At 39.8% G+C, this 25,086-nt stretch overlaps 1 long non-coding RNA gene across 1 annotated transcript in view; it reads right to left on the bottom strand.

The window, feature by feature from the left end:
* LOC105732451 (uncharacterized) overlaps window positions 1-19,194 on the bottom strand; it is a 41,465-nt gene extending 22,271 nt beyond the window's left edge. Inside the window, exon 1 of the long non-coding RNA XR_010336550.1 lies at window positions 19,024-19,194. This is a non-coding gene — a long non-coding RNA (uncharacterized LOC105732451). The remainder of the gene's footprint in view (window positions 1-19,023) is intronic.
* Between the last annotated feature and the right edge of the window lie 5,892 nt (window positions 19,195-25,086).

Here is a 25,086-nt window from a genome sequence, read left to right as displayed (position 1 = left end):
TTGTGGAAAGGTTCACACCAGTGGTCCTGTGGTTGGGTCATCACAAAGAGAAGTAAATCCCAGACCTGCCTCCTGGTACCCTGAGTCGAACTACCTCAACCATCCATCTGGTCAGATACTTAATACCTAGATGTGGAGACCATATCTCACAGTCCTGTCAGGCAGGAGTGGTCCAAACACCTTGGTCATCAGCTGTCTCTTGCTCAGGAAATTACTAGGTACCAACACTGCTATATATGCAGATGGTCTGAAAAATGAATGCAGATTAATTTTCAGTTCTACATAGAGCACATCTGTAAAATATGACCTTTGGTTAGTGACTGGAGTGTTTATCTACAGTGTTGGTTTTTGCATGTGGCTTTCCCTAGACATGTCAAGACACAACAGGACTAAAACCTGTTGTAGTTTTTGGGCCTCACCTGAGGCCTATTGAATTAAAATCTCCTTGATCATAGCCTACTGCAGCCTCGACCTCCTAGGCTCAAGTGATCCTCCCACCTGAGTCTCCTGAGTAGCTGGGACTCCAGGTGCACACCACCACATCTAGCTCAGTTTTGGTTTTGATTGACATTTCACAACTCTGATATAGTGCATTTGTTACTGAGCTACGTAACTTTATATGGGAATACTCATTAATTGACCTTGACATCACCCCAAGCTTTGCCCTCCACTCTCAATTTGGGATATGATATTTACCTGCTGCTTCAGTTCTTACCACCCTGGCCTACAGACCAGTGGCTGCGTCAAAATAATGAGGAAGGGCTTTAAAATTATAAGATATGAATATTATATTCTTCTAAAAAAAAAAAGCTGCTGCACTCCAGCCTGGGTGACAAAGTGAGACCCTGTCTTTTTTTTTTTTTTTTTTCAGACAGAGTCTCACTCTGTCACCCAGGCTGGAGTTCAGTGGCACAATCGCAGCTCACTTCAACCTCTGCCTCCCAGGTTCAAGTGATTCTCCTTCCTCAGCCTCTGGAGTAGCTGGGATTATAGGCACTCACCACCACACCCAGCTAATTTTTGTATTTTTAGTAGAAATGAGGTTTCACTATGTTGGCCAGGCTGGTCTGAAACTCCCAACCTCAAGTGATCCGCCCACCTCGGCCTCCCAAAGTGCTGGGATTACAGGCATGAGCCAGCACACCTGGCCAGAGACTCCGTCTTTTAAAATAAAAACAACAAACAAAAACTGAGCAAAGACAGATGAATTAGCTGGAGTAATGAACCCCAGGAGGAAACATGAACAACTGACTAAAGTCTAGTGGAAACCCAGCTGGTTTGTAGTCGCTTTTACATCACCCGCACATGCCTTCCTCCTCCATAATTTTATAGATGCTGCTTGAAGCACAACTGACTGTAGAAGGTGCCCTCTTAGTCTTACGGTTTTCTCTGAAAGATGATAGCCTTGCTTTATACAACTGCTCTGTTTGTTATAGCCATAGTCATGCTTCATTTAGACAACAGCAGTGGATTTTCAGAGTGATTCATCTGTTTTCCTTGTACCTAACCACCCTCCTATTTGCTTCAGGTCCTGCATGTGTCTGGCTGGGCGAGCTGGAAGAGTAGGGTTTGGGTGATATCTGCTTCTGAGCCATGTTTCAGGACTGTGGATATTTTTAAGCTGAAGGGGAGAAGTCCAATGGAAGGCATGCAGGGAGCTTTTCATCTACTTGAAGGAATAGACTTGCTCTGTATTACTCCGAAGAGACCAATATTTTGAAATTCCAATAAGGTAGGCTCAAAATGAAACATCCTGAACATCTGAGCTGTCCGCTTCCTGGGGCATTACTCAGCTGTTTGTGTGCTTCGCTGAGTTCTTTTTTTTTTTTTTTTTTTGAGATTGAGTCTTGTTCTGTCACCCAGGCTGGAGGGCAGTGGCATGATCTTGACTCACTGCAACCTCCACTTTCCAGGTTCAAGAGGTTCTCCTGCCTCAGCCTCCCGAGTAGCTGGGACTACAGGCACTCGCCACCATGCCTGGCCAATTTTTATATTTTCAGTAGAGACAAGGTTTGGCCATGTTGGCCAGGCTGGTCTCGAACTCCCAACCTCAGGTGTTCTGCCTACCTCTTCCTCCTAAAGTGCTGGATTATAGGTTTGAGCCACTGCGCCCAGCTGAGCTCTGAATGTTGAGGTTCCTCAGATTTCAGTCGGGGCCTCTCTTCTCTTTTACACAGTTTTTCTTTAGCACCTCATCAAGTTCTGTTGTTTTAAATGCCATGTATGTGTCCGAATGAACCCATTGCTTTCTCCAGTCAAATCTCTCTTGTCTTACATATTCAACTACCTCAATGACCTTCCACTTAAATGTTCCATGAGCAACTTGAACTTAACATAGGAAAAATAAAACCCTTGATTTCTTCTTCATCCTGTCCTGCCCCAAAGTCTTATTGTCCTCCAACCTGCCCTAGATTAGTCAATGGCACCAACATCTAACTGTCACTTAACCCCAGACTTCTGCCTCTCTCTGCCTGTCACACTCAAACCACCTCAAGTCAATCACCTCCAGACTTGAACAAGAACACAAGTGTCTCATTCATTGAGTTCCCTCAAACCACTGGCACACAGTCCATTCTTCCTAAGTATATGATGAATGAATGAATGATGTAGAATGATCATCTGGAAGAAATAATAGTGGCCATTCTAACTTACTGAGTCTACCATGCGCTAGGTGCTTTAAGTATTACGTTTCTGTTCCTAATGACAACACTTCAAAGTAGGTAGGCAAGTTAGAAAGCTCATAGAACTGAGAGTTTGGTATGGCTTTGCTTTTAAGTTTTATTAGGTGCTTTGTATGTTTTTTGTTTTGTTTTGAGGCAGTGTCTCTCTTTGTCACCCAGGCTGGAGTGCAGTGGTGCAATCATAGCTCATTGTAGCCTCAACTTCTTGAGCTCAAGCGATCCTCTTGCCGCAGCCTCCTGAGTAGCTGGGACCACAGGCAGGGGACATTATGCCTGACTAAATTTTAAACTTTTTGTAGAGATGGGGGTCTTGCCATATTGCCCGGGCTGGTCTTGAACTCCTGGCCTCAAGTGATCCTCATGCCTTGGCCTCCCAAAGTACTGAGATTACAGGCATGAGCACTGTGCCCAGCATGTATGAGTTTTTTTAATAGCATATATAGGCATAGTGCTGAGGGCTTTATATGTCTATTATCTCATTTAATCCTTACCAACTACATATAGGGTAGCTTTTATGCACCATTTCATTGGTAAGAAAACTGAGGCTAATGCAAATTAAGGAATTTGACCTAGGTAAAACAGCCAGGAAGTGATGGGACTGATATTTAAGCCTTGGTCTATATGGTTCCTACGGCTATATATTTCCCTGCTATATGAGAGAGCAATCTCTAACAAGAATACCACTGAAGGGATGCCAACATTTTCTGAATTGTTGTAGTAAATGATCTTTTGGTTTCTTCAAATTGGGATTTTTATCATTATATTGTGCAAAGAGTCTTTTCCTCTACTTTAGATTCACTTCATTAGACATCCCTACCATTTTAAAGAAAGTGAAAATAACTTCCCAAATTTCATAGAAAACTTAGAAATGCTCTAAACCCACACACAAATTGCACCCACTGTGACTGTGAAGATCTCCTTCTGGTCAGGCATGGTGGCTCATGCCTGTAATCCCAGCAATCTGGGAGGCTGAGGTGGGTGGATCACTTAAGATCAGGAGTTTGAGACCAGCCTGGCTAACATGGTGAAACCCGGTCTCTAGTAAGAATAAAAAAATTAGCCAGCCATCATAATGCACTCTTATAATGCCAACTACTCAGGAGGCTGAGGCAGGAGAATCGCTTGAACCCAGGTGGCGGAAGTTGCAGTGAGCCGAGATCGTGCCACTGCACTCCAGCAACCTGGGTGACAGCGAGACTCTGTGTCAAAAAAAGAAAGACTTTGTCCTTTTTTTTTTTTTTTTTTGTATGCTTTGGCACAAGTCAAAATAGAATTCCTATCTTTTTAATACCTAAACTAAGTTAACCGGCCTGGCAATGGTTCCAAAAGCCATGCCAGCAGATACACAGAGCAAGATGTCACCCCCCGGGGCTGACTCACCACACAGAATACCTAGTGATTTGAGGAGTATTGTTCTCTAAGATACAAATTTACTAAAATCTATTCTAAGTACTTGAATAAAAAAAGATTATTACAATTAGTGTACCTTTAAAAAGAGAAATTTCCTACCTACCTGTAGATAGCTCCCTGATACCAGAGTTCCCATTCCTTACAGTTATACAATCATGCAGAAATTATTTTATGCTAACTTCTGTACTCCGACATCATTTTTAAGAAGGAGGTTAGTAAAGGTGCCCACTAGACAAACTTCTGCAATAGGAAAAGAGCACTGGGATAGTCAATGAAATAACAGAATCGAAGCAACGGGAAACAATGCCTGTAAGCAATTCAAGCTGGGAGTGATAAGCCTACCTGTGAAGTCAGGAGATTGAGGTTGAGGAAGAAGCAACAGAAACACTGATTCCTCTCTCTACCTATTGCAAATGGTTTTGGAGCTTGTAAGCCTACATGTTACTTTTCCCTCCAGTGGGCCTGTATGACGCTGTCAGATAATCACTTCAAATTGCTCTTTCAATTCACAAGCCTCCAGCATTCTGAAATATTTTCAGACATTATTTGTACCTATATAAGGATAGCAGCTACTTTTCCAGTGCCTACCTGGTGCTGCTGTAGGTCAGTTTGGGATTTGAATCCAGGGATTCTGGCTCCATACTGTGCTCTATCCACTACACTGAACTGCCTCTTCATGAGAAGCTTTTTTAAGAAGTCCCCCAGTTAGAGGAACTCATCCACTGGCAACTCACATCGGTGCGAAAGTGGAGCAGCAAATCAGATCGGGAATTGCCATCTCCAACACCAACAAGGGGCCCTAGAGTCACCAGCACCACTCCCTGCCTAGCTGAAACCTCGAAATTTAGAAAGAAATTCACAGGCTTGGCTCATTGCGAGGGTGAAGGGAGGATGGTATGAAGAGTGAGTTGTTAGAGCTCTTTTTGAGTTGGGGGAGGGAGGCTGCCCCTATGCCTGGGAGGTGGATGGAATTACAGAAGAGAAATCTTGAGATGGGTAGAGTTCAAATGGATGAGAGTTTTAACTTTCCCCTCTTCTAGTTTGGGAGGTGCTCCTAAACTTGTCCCCTGTTTTCAAAATAGAGATATTTGCTTTGAAGTGTTCACTGGTGATTTTGCTTTGTGGACACGGAGAGGACAGGATGGCCAGGAAAGGGAGATTCATCCCACCTCTTTGTTTCCATGGTTCCCATGCAGCTATAGGGTGGACTAACACTCCGTATCTGGAAGATGTCTCAATCGTGAGAGAAGGGAGGTGAAAGGAAGAGCTCAGGCCAGAATGAGATAACATTCCGCCTGCACCTGCAGGTCAGAGCAGCTCTCTGTGAACTCAAATGTGATTGTGAGTCATCCGGGGATCTTGTTAAAATGCAAATTCTGGTTTAGCATATCTGGGGTCGGGCCTGACATTCTGCATTTTTAACAAGCTCCCTGGTGAGGCTGATCCTAGGGTCTATGTAGAGACCACACTTTCAGTAGCAAGGAGCTAGAGGACATGCCAGCTGGGAGGCAGAGGGACATTATACACCTGGGATAGGCACGTATTTTCATTACCGTTCACTGTATATTCCTGAGAGAAGGGAACTTGGGGTGACTGTCCTTCGAAGTCTTTTATCTCCCTGCTGCACAGTTTGAGTCAAGGCAGATAGCACTTTTATCTGGCCCTAGAGGCATCTGTTGGGGGCCCTGGGACAGTTACCTGTACTTTTTGTCAACACTAATGCTGTCCTCCACTTCTGTGAATTGTGGGGAATATGGTCTGTTAAAGGATACTAGAGGCAAAGCTGAAGGGCATTGCTAGAACTACTGATTTTTTTTTTTTGTCTCATTGCCCGAAAGGTCAGCACGCTTCCACAGCTCCAGTTTCCCCAGAGTTACCAGGGGAAAATGGATCAGAGTTTATGAGAGTTTTAACTTTCCCTCTCCTAGCTAGCTTAAGCTCTGGTGAGAGGAATCATTTGTGAATTGCACCTCCTTCAAACATCAGTGAAGGCAGTTATTATTTGGGTTGTCCAAACTGTTTCCATGAGGAATGGAATGGAATTAGGAAACCTAAATTTAGATAAGATGCAATGAAACAGTCTTCCTGAGACAGAAAAAGTAATTATAGAAAGGCATTTCAAAGAAAAGCCTTGCTAATGTTTCTCTGGACTTTCCTCAGGGACAGATTACAGGGAGTGGAACCTGCCTGGATAGCCCATTATTTTTTTTTCTCAAGGCAGTCCCATGACCTGATAGCTACCACAGGGAGCCAAGACATTGTGTGGAATCAGGCCATGCGTGGGGCCAAGATAAACTGTGCTAATGCCCTGCCTGTTCTGGATGGCTTAGGGCCTGGCCGTTGCCTCTGTGAGCACAGACCCCCTGTACCCTGCCCCTCTTCCTGGACAGATGAGTCTCCCACAGTGACCACCCCACAGGACCACAACTAGCAAGACAGAAGCCATGTGTTATTTTATTAAATAACAACATTCTTAGAGAATTCCCTGTATCTTGAGTTTATTTTTCCTGCAAAACATTTTTTTGAACATAGCTCAAAAGTCAAAACTGGCCACGCACAGTGGCTCACGCCTGTAATCCCAAGTTTGGGAGGCCGAGGTGGACTGATGACCTGAGGTCAGGAGTTGGAGACCAGCCTGGCCAACATGGCAAAACCCTGTCTCTCCTACTAAAAATACAAAAATTAGCTGAGTGTGGTGGCACACACCTGTAATCCAAACTATACAGTAGGCTGAGGCAAGAGAATCACTTGAACCCAGGAAGTGGAGGTTGCAGTGAGCTGATTGCACCATTGCACTCCAACCTGGGCAACAGAGTGAGACTCTGTCTCAACAACAACAACAAAAAATCAAAACTATATAAGCCAGGTATGGTGGCTCATTCCTGTAATCCTAACACTCTGGGAGGCCAAGGAGATGGATGATTTGAGGCCAGGAGTTCAAGACAAGCCTGGCCAACATGGCAAAACCCCATCTCTACTAAAAATACGAAAATCAGCTGGGTGTGGTAGCGTGTGCCTGTAGTCCCAGCTACTCGGGAGGCTGAGGCAAGAGAATCGCTTGAACCTGGGAGGTGGAGGTTGCAGTGAGCTGAGATCATGCCACTGCACTCCAGCCTGGGCAACAGAGAGAGAGCCTGAAAAGGAAGAAAGAAAAGGAAGGAAGAAGGAAGAAGGAAGGAAGGAAGGAAGGAAGGAAGGAAGGAAGGAAGGAAGGAAGGGTGGAAGGGAGTGAATCTAATATTAAAACCACACTAAGAAAACACTTGTCATCTGTTGGACTGGCAGAATCCAGAAGTGTGATACACACTCCCTTGGAAAGGCTGTGTAGGAACCGGTACCCTCATACATTTGCTGATGGAGAATCAAATGCTACAATGTTCCAGGAAGACAGACTGGCAATAGCTATCAACATTACAGATGCATTTACCCTTTAATCCCCCAACACCGTGTCTCCATATCTAGCTGTGAGTTACACCTGTACACATTAAAAAAATAGCACATGAAAAGGATGTTTCTGGCAGCATTGTTTGCAATAAAAGAGACTGAAAACTACTCAAGAGTCTAACAACTAGGAGACTGGTTGAATAGAATCTAATACATTCATGTATTGGAATAATTGCAGCTGTCAAAAAGAGCGAGAAGCATGTCTACATATGGACATGGAGAAAGCTGTATGATAGTGAAAAGAAAGGCAAGTGTAGAACAGAAAACTCTACCTTTTGTATAAGAAAGAGAAATATAAAAAATATTTATATGTGTGTAACAAAATAGTGTAAAGATAAACAGAAACTCAAATAATAATGTAGAGTGGGCAAGGGAGGAATTTGTTGGATAGAACAGAGAAGGGCAAAACATCCCAGTGTACCTTCTTAGACAGATTTTGTTTTTTTGACAGAGTGTCTAAAAACACTTTTTTTTTTTTCAGACAAGGGTGAGCCACTGCGCCCAGCCTGATTACTTATCGTGAGCACAACAGAATATTGTCATACCTTTAAGGGCCATTTGTGAACTTCAGTTTCATGTCCTTTCCCCGTTCCTATTATTGTTGGTTTTACAAATCTTGATTTCTGGGAGCTATTAGACATTGGGGAGATCAGCGTTTACAAATTGCAATATTTTCAGTTTTTCTTTTGTCTTTGGATTTTGTGTGTGCTTTTTTTTTTTTTTTTTTTGCCATGTTTAAGGTTTTTATTTTTATGCATTTGATTTTATCATTATTTTCTCTTTAGGTTTTGGAAGTGGAATCATAGGTAGCTGGATCTTCCCCACTGTAGTTCTATAATAAGATTTATCTATATTCTCTTAAATACTTGTTTGATTTTATTTTTTCTGTTTAAATTTGTGGTCCATTTGGTATTTATCATGGCGTATGATATGATAGCTCCAACATTGTCTTTTACTCCATTGTCTTCATGCAATTTATTAAAGATGCCATCTTCACCAGTGCAATTTCCTACATGTGTTTGTCCCTGATTTTGGAATTTCTACTCTGTCCCACTGGTCTCTCCATTCATCGGTCAATATTAAAGTGTTTTAATCAGTAAGGTCTTAGATTAGATGTAATATCCGGAGGTTTTCGAGGTTCGTTGGCCATTCTTGCTGGAATTTTGTTAGCTTCATTAAGTAGAATGAACATTGTAATGATGTTGAGTCTTTGTATCAAGAAACATGAGATATATTGTTTCATTTGTTTAAGTGTACTTTTTTTTTTCCTTCAACAGTGTTTTAAAGTTTTTCTTAGGTATAGGTGTTGCTCATTTGTTAAGCTTACTTCTAGGTATTTTATCTTGTTTATTGTGATTATAAACAGCAAAAATATCTGTTTTTCTGTATATCATTTGCAAATGTGAAGGCTACCTACTTTTTCATATTAATTTAAATGTTGCTACCTTACAAATATTGCAGTTTTGTCTTTCAATTCTCTTATGTGTTTTAAAAGGCAAATCAAATATTATACTATTTGCAAATAGAATTAGTTTTTTATAGATAGATAAATTTTATTTTTTCCTGCATTCATTTTTTATTTTGTTCTTTTCTTTTTTTAAAAAAGAAATTTAGTGTGTGTGTGTGTGTGTGTGTGTGTGTGTGTGTGTGTTTTAAGTTCCAGGGTACATATGCAGGATGTGCAGGTTTGTTACATAGGTTAAATGTGTGCCATGGCGGTTTGCTGCACTCATGAAGCCATCACCTAGGTATTAAGCCCAGCATGCATTAGCTCTTTTCCCTAATGCTCTCCCCCAGCCCCGCCCTCCCCCAAAAGGCTCCAGTAAGTCTTGTTCCCTTCTCTGTGTTCATGTGTTCTCATTGTTCAGCTCCCACTTATAAGTGAGAACATGTAGTGTTTGCTTTTCTGTTCCTGCATTAGTTTGCTGAGGATAATGGCTTCCAGCTTCATTCACGTCCCTGCAAAGGACATGATCTCGTTCCTTTTTATGGCTGCATAGTATTCTATGGTGTATATGTACCACATTTTCTTTTTTTTTAATCCAGGCTATCATTGATGGGAATTTGGGTTGATTGCATATCTTTGCTATTGTGAATAGTGCTGCAGTGAATATACATGTGCATGTATCTTTAGAATAGAATGATTTATATTCCTTTGGGTACATACCCAGTAATGGGATTGCTGGGTCAAATGGCATTTCTGGTTCTAAATCTTCGAGGAGTTGTCACACTGCCTTTCATAATGGTAGAACTAATTTATATTCACACCAACAGTGTAAAAGTGTTCCTATTTCTCTGCAACATCACCAGCATCTGTTGTTTCTTGACTTTTTAATAATCACCATTCTGACTGGCATGAGACAGTATCTCATTGTGGTTTTGATTTGCATTTCTCTAATTAACAGTGATGTTGAGCTATTTTTCATGTATTTCTTAGCCACATGTATGTCTTTTTTGAGAAGTGTCTGTTTATATCCTTAGTCCACTTTTTAATGGGGTTGTTTGTTTTCTTGTAAGTTTGCCTAAGTTCCTTGTAGGTTCTGGATGTTAGACCTTTGTCAGATGGATTAAGAGTTAGTTATTCCTCTTCCTTTTCAGTTCTTACACTACTGATTTTCTTCTGTTATCTAATGGTGTAAGTTAACAACTTCAATGAAACATTAAATACCAGTGGTCTAATGAGCATCCTTGTGTTGTTCTGGGCTTTCTATTTATATGTCTTTTTTATGTTAGCAAAATACGTACCAAGTTTTATTTTATTGAATTTTAAAAATTAAGAATGGACATTCTATTGTATCAAATATCTCTTTAATATTTGCAGAGATGATTTGTGAATTTGTGAATTTTCTCTTTAAATCTTCTTAAATTTGACAAATTGTATCTATTGACTTTGTGATGCCAAGTATTCTTAGATTTATGGAGTAAGCCCCACTTGATTATGGTGTATTATTTTATTATTATTATTATTTGAGATAGAGTCTTACTGTGTTGCCCAGGCTAGAGTGTAGTGGCATGATCATAGCTCACTGTAGCCTTTATCTCAAGCTAGCCTCCTGCCTCAGCTTCCCAAGTAGGTAGGACTACAGTTCCATGCCATCCTGCGTGGCTATTTTTATTTTTATTTTTTTTTTGTAGAGATAGGGTTTTGCTACATTGCTCAGGCTGATCTCAATCTCTTGGCCTCAAGCAATCCTCCTGTCTTGGCCTCCCAATGTGCTGGGATTATAGCACTACTCAGTACACCTGGCCAGGGTATTTTTATTAGTAGTACTAATAAAAATTATAGTACTACTCAGTACACCTGGCCAGGGTATTTTTATTATTATTATTATTTTTATTTTTGAGATGGAGTTTCACTCTTGTTGCCCAGCCTGGAGTGCAGTGGCTCAATCTCAGCTTACCACCATCTCTCACCAGAGATAAAGAGGGACATTTTATAATAAGAAATTTATCAACTCACTAGAAAAACATAACAGTTATTACATAAAGTGCTGAAAGCCAAAATTAAAGAACAAATGTAGAAAGTGGCAAGCACTTTAGTTTACGTGCCTAATAACAGAACTTAAAAACAAAAATTGCCATTACTAAACTATAATTGGAGACTTTAATGCCATTCTTCCAAAGATAAAAGAATAGCTAGACAAATTAAATCAGGAACACATAGATCTTTACAAAATTATCAACCCTCTTGATCTACTTGATATTTATGGAATCCTACACCCAACATTTGAAAGAATACAAAAGGCACAATTTTTTTTTCAAAAGCGATGTGGTATATTTGCCAAGATGGATGATATATTCAGCCACAAAACAAGTCTCAGTCAAGGATTCTAAAATAATGAAATCATACTGAGTATGCTCTCTGATTATGGTGGGATTAAATTAGAAACAAATAGAAACAAGATATCTGGGAAAAGCCCAAATATTTGAAAATTAATCAATATCCTCCTAAGTAATTAACAAGTTAGAGAAAAAAATTGCAGGAAGTTAGGAAATATTTTGAACTGAGTGATAAAAATGCAACATACCAAAATTTGAGGGATGCAGCTAAAACAGTGATTGAAGCAAATCTATAGGTAGATCTTTTCGTTTTTCTTAGATCTTTTTATTTCCTGAAAAGGTATTAATTTATACATGTAAATGTATAAATTAAAGAAAAACAAAAAGATCTAAAATCAATGATTTACCTTTTGCCCTTATGAAATTACAGAAAGAAACACAAAAATTAAGCCCAAATAAGTAGAAGGGAGAAAATAATAAAGATAGCCGAAATCAATGAAATGGAAATTGGACAAACAATAGAGAAAAAAAAACTTATTCTTTTAAAATGTTAATAAAGTTCTTAAAACTCTAGCCAAATACGCAAACCCAAAATTACCAATATCAGAAAAGGGGACATCACTTCAGATTCTACAAACATTAAAAAGATCATAAGAGAATGCTATGCATGGCTTTTGCCAACAAATTTGACAATATAGATAAAATAGACAAATTTCTTAAGAAAAACAGATTACCAAATCAGAACCCCCCAAAAATAGAGAACTTAAATATCCTTATATTAATTATAGAAATCCAGTTCATAATTAAGGACTTTTGCACGGAGGTAACTCCAGGCTCAGAGGTCTTTACTGGTGATTTTCAGTAAATTTTTAAGGAATAAATAAAACTAGTTTAAAACAAAGTCTTTCAGAAAACAAAGCAAGAGGGAATAACTGATTCATTACACACAGATAGCATTATCCTGATACTAAAACAAAACCATCATGAAAAAAGACATTATGTTGATATGCCAACCTAAGTGGTAAATTATGTAACAAAATTTTGGCAAATCGAATCCAGTAATATGTGTAAAAACAGTAATACATTACAACGAATAGGGTTTAACAATGGAAAATAAATCAATGTATTTCACCACATTAACAGAGCAAAGACCAAAAAAATAATAATAATTATTATTACAACTGAGATAAAAAAAAGCCATTTCATAAAAATTTAACACTTGTTTATAATAGAAACTCTTAGCATGGTAGGAATAAAAGGTGGTATTTTCCTAAATCTGATTTCAGAATATTTATGAATATTTAATGGATAACATTAAGCTTAATATTGAAAGAGAGAATACTTTTTCCTAAGATCAAAAAGGAGGAAAAGATGTCTACTTTTACTGTGTTACTCAATATTTCACTAGAGTCTTCATTAATGTAATATATGAAAAGTAACAAAAGACATATAAATTGGAAAAGAAGAAGTAAAATTCTATTTGTTTATATATAAAACGATTTTGTACATAGAAAATTTTAAAGAATCTACAAAGAGTTACTAGAACTAATGAGTGAATGCAAGATGGTAAGATACAAGGTCAATAAACAAAATGTATATTTATATAAACTAACAGTGAACAATTAGACAACTTAAAAAAATTCCATTTATAGTAGCATAAAAATACTTGGCGATTGTTATGGTCTGAATGTTTGCGTCCTTCTTCCCCACCACAAATCCCACAAATCTGTATGTTGAAACTCAATTCCCAATGCAACAGCATTAAGAGGTGAGGCCTCGGCCGGGCAAAGTGGCTCATGCCTGTAATCCCAGCACTTTGGGAGGCTGAGTCAGGCAGGTCACAAAGTCAGGAGATCGAGACCATCCTGGCTAATGCGGTGAAACCCTATCTCTACTAAAAATGCAAAAAAATAGCTGGGCATCGTGGTGCCCACCTGTAATCCCAGCTACTTGGGAGGCCGAGGCAGGAGAATCGTTAGAACCTGGAAGGCAGAGGTTGCAGTGAGCCGAGATTGCACCATTGCACTCCAGCCTGGGTGACAGAATGAGACTCCATCTCAAAAAAAAAAAAAAAAAAAAAAAGAGGGGAGGCCTTGAGGAGGTGACTGGGTCATTGAGTGTGGAGCCCTTATGAATAGGACTAGTGTTCTTATGAAAGAGGCCCAAGAAAGCTTGTTTGCATTTTCCACCATGTAAGTATGCAGTGAGAAGTCACTGTCTACAAGGAACAAGACACTTTCTGGCACCTTGATCTTGAACTTCCCAGCCTCCAGGACTCTGAGAAGTAAATTTCTATTGTTTGCAAGCTACTCAGTTTGTGGGATTTTGTTATAACAGCCTAAATGGACTAAGACATGAATTTATCAAAAGATGGTAGGACCTTTACGCTGAAAACTACAAAATCTTTCCGAGAAAAATAAAAGCAGACCTAAAAAACATAGACATACATGTTTGTGGATTAGAAGATTCAACATTGTTAAGACAGCAATTCTTCCTAAATTGATTTATAGATTCAATGTAATACCAATAAAGATACTAATAGGCTTGTTGGAAAAAATTAATAAGCTGCTTGTGAAATTTACAAGGAGAAGCAAAGTCAAAGAATGGCAATAATAATTTTTAAAATGAAGAACAAAGTTGGAGGATATAGCCAGGCATGGTGGCTCACACCCGTAATCCCCACAATTTGGGAAGCCAAGATGGGTGGACCTCTTGAGGCCAGGCATTTGAGACCATCCTGGCCAGCATGGTGAAACCCTATCTTTACTAAAAATACAAAAATTAACCAGGTGTGGTGGCACACACCTGTAATCCTAGCTAGTCAGTGGCAGAGGCAGAAGAATTGCTTGAACCTGGAAGGCAGAGGCTGCACTCCAGCCTGGGGGACATAGTGAGATTATCTAAAAAAAAAAAAAAATCAAAGTTGGAGGATATACATCTCTGAGTGGAAAAATATGAACTGTTCCTCTGCTGCTCACCCACCATGACAGTTAACACAGAAGACTTCTGTGACCAAATATGCGATTTCTCCCCACCAACAAGCAAGCAATCAATTCTGCAGTGTACACCAGCTGGGTGTCCTCTAATTCAATTCAATTCTAATATCACTTACCTGGAGATAGCATCAGATCGCACAGATTGAGAATTAGGTCCCTCAAGACTAAGTCCCATTTTCAATGCCAGTCACATGTTCCAGGGGTTTTACCTGTGCTTTTGACTTACCAAGTAGAAATTGGGGTTTCCATGCTCTGCCCCTTGTATTAAATTAATTTTCTAGAATGACCCAAGGAACTCAGGTAAATATTTATGTTTATCAGTTTATTACAAAGGACATCACAAAGGATATAGATACAGAGATGCATAGGGTGAGGTATGGAGGAGGGGGCATGGAGCTTCCATGCCCTTCCAGGAACCTCCATGTGTTCAGCTATCCAGAGGTAATAAAACCTATAAAGGTTTTATTACATAGGCATGATTGAGTAAACCAAACTATTGGTGATCACCAAGACACTTGTGATCAACTTAACTTTTGGCCTATTTCTTTTCTCCAGAGGTTGGGGGGTGGGCTGAAAGTCCACTGTGATCAGTCTCCATCTTGAAGCTACCTAGTGGCTGTCAGCCATCAGTCAACTCATTAATGTACAAAAGGACATCACTTTGGAGATTCTAAAAATTTTAAGGGGAAACAGATCTGAGACCAAATATATGTTTCCAAACATATATTTCCCATTATCACAATACTTAATTTCAGAAGTTACGATAAAACTACATTATTCAATACAGTGTGTTATTGGCATAAAGATCAATAGATATAAAGACAAATTGATCAACAGAACAGAATGGAAAATCTGGAAATAGACTCACACTTATATGATTGATTGGTTTGCAATGAAGGTGCCAAGTAATTCAATGTGGAAAGGATAGTCTTTTACCAGTGCTGAAATAATTATATATCTCTATGGATTAATAAAAAATTAACCTTGATCCTTACCTCATACTATAAGCAAAAATTAACTCAAAATGAATCATAGAACTAAATTAAAAAGCTAAGACAATAAACCTTGCAGATAAAATCACAGGAGAAAGTCTTCATGACATTGAGTTAATCAGAGTTTTCTTAAGTAGGACATGAAAAGCACTGATCGTAAGACAGCATTGATGAAATTGACTTTTGCAAAATTAAAAACCTATACTTTTAGAAAGATACAATGAAAGGCATAAAAAGGCAAATTGTAGATAGAGAGAAAATATTTGCAAAGCATATGTCTGTCAAAGGGCTTGTGTCCAGAATCTATAAAAAAATCTTACAATTCCATGGTAAGAAGGGAAGCACAATGAAAAATTTGGCAAAAACATTTGAAAAAACTCTTCACATAAGGAGACATACGGATGGCAAATAAGCATATGAAAACCTACTCAACATCTCTAGTCAACAGGGAAATGCAAATTAAAGCCACAGCAAGATCCTACTACATACTCACTAGAATGACTAAGGTGAAAAAGACGGCTAGTATCAAGCAATGGTGAGGAATGTGGAGTAACTCATGCCGTTTAGCGGAAATGCAAAATGTTAGTCTTTTTCAGAAAGCTGACAACCCCAAATATTGGCAAGCATTTAGGGGGGTGCAATACCTCTCATTCATTGCCAGTGGAAGTATATAATGATGCAGTCGCTTTGGAGAACTGTTTGTTAGTTTTTAATAAAATTAAACATGCCAGGACTTATCACTTCTACTCCCATGTATTTACCAAGAGAAACAAAAATGTAGGTCTACAAGAAGACTCATCCAAGAATATTTATAATCCTAAATTGGGAAAGAGAGCCCAGACGTCCATTAACAGGAGAAGGGATAAACAAACTGTGACATTCATATGAAAGAGTATTGTATGCCTGTAACAAAACATCTCATGTACCCCATAAATATATAGATCTACTGTGTACCCCAATTTTTTTAAAATAAAGGAAAAAAGAATACATTTCAGCCACAAAAAAATGAAGAACTACTCATACTTATATATGGATGAATCTCACAGACTAATGCTGTGTGAAGGTGAACACATGGTTTCATTTACTGTATATGAAGTTCAAGAAAAGGCAGCATTAATATATTGTTATATAAATCAGAACAATTATTGTCCATGAAGGAACTGACTGGAAAAGGGTGCAAGAAAACTGTTTTGAAGCCATTGAAATATTCTATGTCGTGACAGGGCTGTTGGTTACATGGATATATAAATTTGTCAAAACTCATCAAACTGTACACTTAAGATGTGTGTATAAATCTTTAGGAAAAATTATAAAGTGAGATATTGTAGGAAGAAAAGAAGAAAAAAGACAGGGAATGGTGGAGACATTATTACTAATGTGAATTCAATTTTCCCTTCCAGTTTGGAACTTTTTTTTTCTTTTTATTTTTTCTAGAAACAAGGGAAGTAATCTTCCTGCCTCAGTCTTCAGTCCTCAGCCTGCTGGAATTACAGTCATAAGCCACCATGTCCAGCCCAAGGCAGGAGTGCGGTGGCACAGTCTCAGCTACTGCAACCTCCTCTTTCTGGGTTCACGTGATGCTCCTTCCTCAGCCTCTGGAGTAGCTGGGATTACAGGCATGCACCACCACACCCAGGTAATTTTTTATTTTTAGTAGAGACAGGGTTTCACCGTGTTGGCCAGGCTAGTCTAGGACTCCTGACCTCAAGTGATCTTCCCGCCTCAGCCTCCCAAAGTGTCATGTTTAGATAATATTAAACTGTAAGGGGCTGAAGTTAATATTTATTGAACTCAATTATTAAACTCTTATTATATTCTTAATATGTTCTAGAAAAATATTATAGACACCATATGTACAATATTTTATTTACCCTTACAGAAAACCTATGAGGGAGTTCATATTACATAAAGTCAGGCCGGGCACAGTGGCTCATGCCTGTAATCCAAACACTTTGGCAGGCTAAGGCAGGTGGATCACCTGAGGTCAGGAGTTCAAGACCAGCCTGGGCAACATGGTGAAACCCCTGTCTCTACTAAGAAAGCAAAAAAATTAGCTGAACATGGTGTCAGGTGTCTGTAATCCCAGCTACTCAGGAGGCTGAGGCAGGCAAATTGCTTGAACAGAGGTTGCAGTGTGCCAAGATTGTGCCATTGCATGTCATACTCCATGGAAGGAAGGAAGGAAGGGGGGGGAGAGAGAGAGAGAGAGAAAGAGAGAGAGAGAGGAAAGAAAAAGAAAGAGGAAGAAAGAAAGAAAGAAAGAAAGAAAGAAAGAAAGAAAGAAAGAAAGAAAGAAAGAAAAGAGAAAGACAAAGAAGAAAGAAAGAAAGAAAAAGAAAGAAAGAAGGAAAGAAAGAAAGAAAGAGAAAGAAAAAGTCCGCTCAGGTCGAGAGAGGTTACATGACTTGCCCAGAGGCAGACAGTTAGTGTTAAAGTTAGATTAGAACCCAGTTCTGGATTTTTTTCCATTTGACCCAATTCAGTTAACACTACAAAGAAACAACTTTCTCACTGCCAGTACTGCCCACTCCAAACTTCCTGTTCATATCGCCCCTTCATTTCTTTTGGTTACCATGTTGATTATTAGTTTGTCTTTAAATCATTTCGCAAGGATTTACTGTACTGAACACCTCTTCTGTGCCAGGAATGTGTTAGGTGCCTGCTGGGAAGGATTTCAAAGTTGCGGGTGGAGACAGGAATATAGACATCATTGGCAGCATGTTAAGAGAGGGTCAGTATAAGATGGGTGTAGCCTCCAAGAGATCCTCAAAGCAGACTAGGGGTACTAAAAACAGATACTCAGAACAGGCTGGGGCAGGCAAGACTTCTTGAAAGGATGTGGCCTGTGCCAAGCCAGCCAGGTGAAACAGCAGTGGGGGATGAGCCTGCAAAGGGAGCTGCCCCTGCATAGACATGGCATCACAGAGAATGTACTCTTTTTTGGAACTGCGTGTCATTTTATCCAAAAAGTAGATGGATTTCCAGTGGCAAAGGAAAGAACAGTGGGGACGAGAGAGTTCAATAGGGGTTTACTCATTAAAGTCCCTGTATGCTGGCTTTGAATTTTATAAAGAGGCAAGGGCAGGGCATCTAGGGAGTTTAAGCTTCTTAGGCAAAGGGAATTGAACGTGGTTGTGTTTTGGGAAGATCACCCTAGCAGGATTAGAAAGGAAGAATCAAGCTGGTGTTGCTATAGTGCTGTCAAAACCTAATGAGTGTCTGACATAAGACAGCGCAGTGAAGAAGGGTGAACCTGCCTTCTAGTCAGGAAGAGATTTCTTTCTCTTTCTTCCCTTTGTTGGTGTAAAGAGAAGAAAGTAAAGCACAGATGGGTTTCAGGCTTGGGCCTGAGAAGCTGGTGGTGGTGCCTACTGAGATGAGAATGCTAGGGGAGCAGGTCTGCCTCATGTTCCTTCCTAACCAGGGACAAAACCTACAGCGTGGACTCCAATTGCTCCTGCAGCCGTATGGTGCAGCTATTCAAGGTGCAATTGTGTTGTTCTTCAACCTGAATATACTATATTTTTGTCTAATTGTTTGATCACATCATTATTCCCCTATTAATAACCTCTAATATGAATTTGAAGAAATGAGACTACTGGATAAATGACATTTATTGATTCTCTAAGAAAAATTATCTTCTTTGGCTAAATGAAGTAACTTAGTTAAATGATTTTTTTTTCTAAGAGTCGGAACTCATACATGTACAAAAAGCCTTACCCTTTCTTCTTTTCTTTTTCCTTTTTCTTTATCCTTTTCTTTTTCTTTCCTTCCTTCCACCTTCCTTTCTTCCTCTCTCTTTCTTCCTTTTTTCTTGTTAATTTGGAAGAAAATTTTCTCCAAACTTGAACTTACTCCAATGACTGGCTCTAGCACAAACATCACGCACTCTGAAATCTGAAGTTAGATGGACATGTGATACTGAGGTTGACATCTCCAGTAAATTTTCCATCAAATGTCCCCGACTTACCACCTCCTGCTCTTCACATAATCCATGGTTTAACTTCTGCAGGACGGATTACATTCTAGCCCCAGCTGGTATGCAGATACCATCTCATGGAAAGAAATTTAAAAATAATTGTAAACTCATTAGATGTGGCGGTATCTGGGTGAAGAGGAGGACACTGGATGAGGGGACAGTGGATATAGGAGAAGAGAGAGGGCACCTGTTTCCACTTCTAAGAGAGGGTACCAAGATTACATCACTGCACTCCAGACTGGGTGGCAGAGAGAGACCTTGTTTAAAATTAAAAAAAAAAAAAAGAAAGAAAGAGAGGGCTTCAGAACTGTGCTAAGTAAAGCTGCTGCTGTACCAGTGCAGGGTAAGCACACAGAACACACATCTCCACATTTGACTATGACACAATACTTTGGCAGAAGCAATAAAACTATTTTTAAGGAACCTTTTTTGGGGACTTTCAATGGTTGCTTTATTACAATCAATACTTGTTATACGAAACTAATAAAAAGAACAATGTCCTGGGAAACTAGTCCTGAGCTCAAATCATGAGTTTTGTATTGATGTGGTATCCGAATCAAAAAGACTTTTAATTCCCCAGGCTTCAGTGTCCTGACCCATCAGTGAATGACAATAATTGCTACCAAGCAAGATTTTATGAGAAACTCCTGAGATAGCCTTTGTGAAAAGTTTCCCAATATGAATTTATTTTATTATTCCCATTTATTATTTTTGAGAAACATTTTTCAGAGTCAGAGGGTATTTAAGTTTTTAAAAAAGCAAGGCACAAGAAAAATTAATTTATGGTGAAAAATGGTTGCATGTAAAATGCTGATCTCTCCATAAAACTTTAAAACAGTGAGTATTTTAATCCTTAGTGGAGACCGCAACAACATCTTCCTGCACAGATAATTTTTGGTTTGGCTCTTGTGGAACAGATATCACATGGAACATCAGTTAATGAAATAAAAACCTGAACTATGAAAATCTATTTTAGTTTTTAAAAAAAAATCACAAATATTATTATTATTAATATTATTTGCAGTGGGATAAACCTCATGGCAGATACAATGGTTTTGAACCTCTGCTGTGATGAAACATCTAGCATTTTAACATTTTCGCTTTATTTAAATTCAGTTTTATTTTTATAGCATGTATTCAACTGCCAAAAGTAATATCACCTAATTTCAGTTTTGCTTCTACAAATCACAAGCAAAGATCATGATGTACATGCAAATTTATATAAATCAAGTTCATTGGGAATCAAAACCTTTTTCTACTTATTTTTCTTCTTTTTCTTTTTTCCACTAAAGAGCATGCACAGAGACTTTTTCTACTTTGATCACTAGATTGAAGCTGTTGCACCTATATTCTGGCAGTGGATTTGGATAATGTTCAAGTTTTAGGTTTTGCTAACAAGAGTTATTAAAGCAAACAAACCAAAATCCTCTGAATAAATTCAGTGTATCCCAGACCATTGCCTCTAGGCAGGCAAATCTGGTTCACTGGGGACAACTCAGGAAGTGATAAGTGAACCTGTACGCACAATCTGTATAACCAGACTGAATATGACAGTACTCAAATATTAACGGAGTAAATGTTAAAACATTCCCTTTTGACAGGAATGATTAGATCTCAGAAACATATTACAAATAAATAGCCAGGGCTTAATTTCTTTAGAACCCTTATACCTGCTTAACGTTCAACTCACTAGAGAGATTAGTGTCTAACTTGTCAACAAAAACACAGACACATGAGCGCACACACAAAGGAAGTACTGCGGCTGTCACCCTTTGTCATTTACTCCACCAGTTGGGGCAGAAGACTGTTAACTGCAGGGCACTTTGCTGGATTTGATCAAGCTTCCTCAAGAAGATACCACAGTATGGTCTTTACCTTGAAGAGCCTGAAGGCCGTGAAACCTCTACTTCACATTGCCATCTGCCAAGGTGCAAATCTCATTTGAGAACAGTAGGGTTGGCCGGGGCAGTGGCTCACGCCTGTAATCCTAGCACTTTGGGAGGTAGAGGACAGAGGATCAACGGAGCCCAGCAGTTTGAGATCAGCTTAGGCAACATGGTGAGACCCCATCTCTACAAAAAATAAAAATTAGCCAGGCGAGGTGGTATGAGCTTGTAAACCCAGCTACTCAGGAGGTTGAGGCTGTGGGATCACTTGAGCTTGGGGAGTGGAGGATGCAGTGAGCTGAGATCGTGCCACTACACTCCAACCTGGGTGACAGCATGACACCCTGTCTTAGGAAAAAAAAAAGAATAATAAGATAACTATTCTTATGTTAGGGACAAAAATTGTTAATTTCACTACCTCTATTGTTATTAGTAAACACAGTTTCACTGTCATAAAAAGTGACACAGCAACATATGAACAAAACCTAGTGGAAAGAACATGGGAAGAGAAAAAACAATAGTTGGTGTTTGAGTAATGGGATTGGGGGTGAATTTTGTTTTTACATTTTTTATTATTTTTGATGTATTTGTATCTTTAAACTTCTGGTTCATTAACACATGCTCACTCATGGAGAATTTTTAGTTATGTGAGCATGAACTCGCTTTGTTTATTTTTGTACTAACTGTGAAAGAGATGCTAACAGAAATTACAGATTTAAAAAACATTGTTTGGAAGGGGAGGTGGTTTGCTTAATCTGAGAACAAATTATTTTTTAGCATTACCTTAGACTCATCGTAGAAATATACAATCTAAATTCTTTGTTATAGCCACATTTGTCAGGACCGAAGATGCCAGTTGTGTTTTAATCATAAGACCACAGTATTGTAAGTACTTGAAAATGATATATTTAATTTTCTTTAAGAATCTCCTATAATCTTATTGTACCAATTCTAGGCTTTTACCTTCTTCTCCTAGCCCCCCACCCTCACTCCAATCTAGCATTGCTGGAGCAATCTTCCTAAAGACTAGCTTCCTCGTGGCACTCTCCTGCTAATACTTCAGTGGCCCCCCAGTGCCACGTGAACATTTTAGTGGTTTTTTTTTTAAGATGTAGTTTTGCTCTCTCACCAGGCTGGAGTTCAGTGGTGAGATCTTGGCTCACTGCAACCTTTGCCTCCTGAGTTCAAGCAATTCTCCTACCTCAGCGTCTCAAGTAGCTGGGATTACAGATGCATGCCACCACACCCGGCTAATTTTGTATTTTTAGTAGAGACAGGGTTTCACTATATTGGCCAGGCTGGTCTCAAACTCCTGACCTCAAGTGACCGGCCTGCCTGGGCCTCCCAAAGTGCTGTGATTACAGGTGTCAGCCACCGTGCCCACCCCCTGTGAACACTTTTGGTTGGCTTTTTCTCAAAGTTTTCTATAATTCGTTCTCACATACTATACTACCTTCTCTTCTAAATCCCCAACACAAAACTTGCATTTCTCCTACTGAAAAACCCTTCCCTCTCCTTTCAACTCATCTAAGTTTTAGCTTGCCTTCCAGTTTAATTTCTGTGCCATCCAACTTAAGAGACCTTCCTGAGAATCACAGCAAAATTTGGTAGCTCTTATTTCTGAATTTTCATAAAAACTTATTACACATACTTCTATCATCACACCAGCATAAATAACATTGAATTATTTAAAAATTCTAAATATACGTATTATTTTTTAACCAGATTAATGTCCCTTACAACAGCTACCTTTCATTATACTTACCTCATATGTTTCCTAGCACCTATTTATTATGCAGCCAAGAACTGTTAAATTGTAGTAGCATGGCCTAGAGTAGACGATCCATGAATACTTGTTGAATGAATAAGGGTAGACAACACTGTACTCAGCCAGCAAGCAAGATGCTGATTCCAACGTTGCTCTATTTTAATCACAGTGATAGTGGCCAAGGCAGTTAATATTTTTGGTTCCCCGTTTTCTCATCTATGAAATGAACCAGAAAAAGAGATGATATTTTAATTCAGGCTTGTCCCACTTCCAGTGAATATCTATCTCACTCTATCACCAAGCCTTCCCTTGAGAATCCTTGTCAGCGGTGATCTGAGAAATTCCTTTCAGCAACCCCTCACGCAGCATTCACAGGGGGAATCTGCTAAGATAACTTACTTCCTATTACTCTTGCGTTTCAGCCTTTGTCCTATGTCTGGAGACTTCGTGGAAGCTGGAGCACACAAATAGCTACAGCAAAACTTGAGGAATGGGCATGAATAGACTGGCTTCGGGGAATCTGCCAGCTTGGCTGTGTGGCCAAGGTAAGAGGCAAGCCAAGGCAGAGCTAGAGCTCAGAGCTGGAGGGTAAATTAAAGCAACACATGTAGAAATATTAAGCCTGAAGAGGCGACAACGTTGAACTCTAAAATGCAGGCCAAAGCTCAGACTTCAAGCTGTCTGGCTGCTCCTGGAGTGCCCAGAGGTCAAAGTCCAGCAGGGGCAAAGGTGGGGGTGTGGTCCTGGAATGTGGAGTGTTGGAAGGATGTGCAAGAGGAGGCACTTTAAGATCCAGAGATTCCAGCTGCCTGGTGTACCCTTGGAGGAATAAAGGGCTAGGAACTGGATAAGTCAGGCTCAAGTCCAAGCTGCCTAAGGAATCAGAGAAAGAATGGAGCTCAGAGTGAAAGATCAGGGCAGTATCTAAAAATCCAGGATAGCAGCAAAGCTGGCGGGGGCCCCTGACTCTGGTAAGGGCAGCCTGCAGCCATGCCACAGGAGGCCTGATTGATCACTGCAAGGTTCTTTGAATTGACTGCACCATGGATTACACTGTAGTCAAGCCATAGTGACTCCTGTGACCCACACATACACCTCCAGATGGCCTCCTGGAGCCAGAAAGTCTGAGATAACAAGAAAACCACAAAAATAGAAGACTAACTGGCCCCTGCAGTGCCTGATTAACTGACCTTGCAACATTCCACCACTGCTTCTGCCTCAACTGATAAATCAACGTTGTGACACTGGACCCTGTGGCCTGATTAACCGACCTTGCGACATTCTACCACTGTTCCTGCCTCAATGGATAGGTCAACCTTGTGACATTGGACCCTGTGACACCCCACACCCCCAGCTTGCAAAAAAAACACCCTAAACTGTAACTTTCCATTGTCTGCTCCCAATCTATAAAACCAGCTCCTATCCCACCACCCTCTGTTAACTCTCTTTTTAGACTCAGCCTGTTCACATCCGAGCGAATAAACAGCCTTGTTGCTCACACAAAGCCTGTTTAGGCAGCCTCTTCATTCAGAGCACACTTAACAATCACGTCTTGCGTTTGCAGACAAGGATTAGTAGGGTATGAGTAGGATTCTGCTGGTGCCAAGGAAGGCAATGCCATCTACATCTTTAGAAAGTTTTAACAAAGGCCTGAAGGACACAATCTTCTCCAAAGTCCCGATGTCGCTGTTTGCTGGCAACAATTCGAGCCAAAAGAGAAGTGGCACAGAATGCGCCAGGGATGTGCTGCGTATAGCCCCGAGGACCACAAGGGCTTCCTGGGTCAAGTCTGCCATCTCTGGCTAAGATGGGCTCACCATCTAGGACTTTGACCGAGTCCTTGGACCACCAAGAATGCCCCACCAAGAGCCTCCTTCTTCTGGTGGCATGTGCCTGCTTCCCAGGGAGAACTCCAGAAGGGAGGAAGCTATGAGGAGGTGGAGAATGTGGCAGGGATCCTAACTTTCTTGCTGAAGGAAGTTCTTACCAAGTACCCATCTGCCTTCAGGGAAGAAAACATAACTCATTTTTGTCTTTCAAATTCAATTCTCAAAACCAAATCCTGTTTTCAGCAATCTGTGTCCCAACGCCTTCCTCGGCAACAGCATTTTCCCTGTAGAATTAGTTTCCAATGATCTTTCTTAAATAAT

This window comes from Aotus nancymaae, unplaced genomic scaffold (genome assembly GCF_030222135.1).
Source record: "Aotus nancymaae isolate 86718 unplaced genomic scaffold, 86718_ANA_hifiasm-v0.15.2.pri h1tg000040l, whole genome shotgun sequence".
NCBI classification, from domain to species: Eukaryota; Metazoa; Chordata; class Mammalia; order Primates; family Aotidae; genus Aotus; species Aotus nancymaae.
Note: the sequence above shows the minus strand (reverse complement) of the source record. Positions and strands in the feature narration are given on the sequence as shown.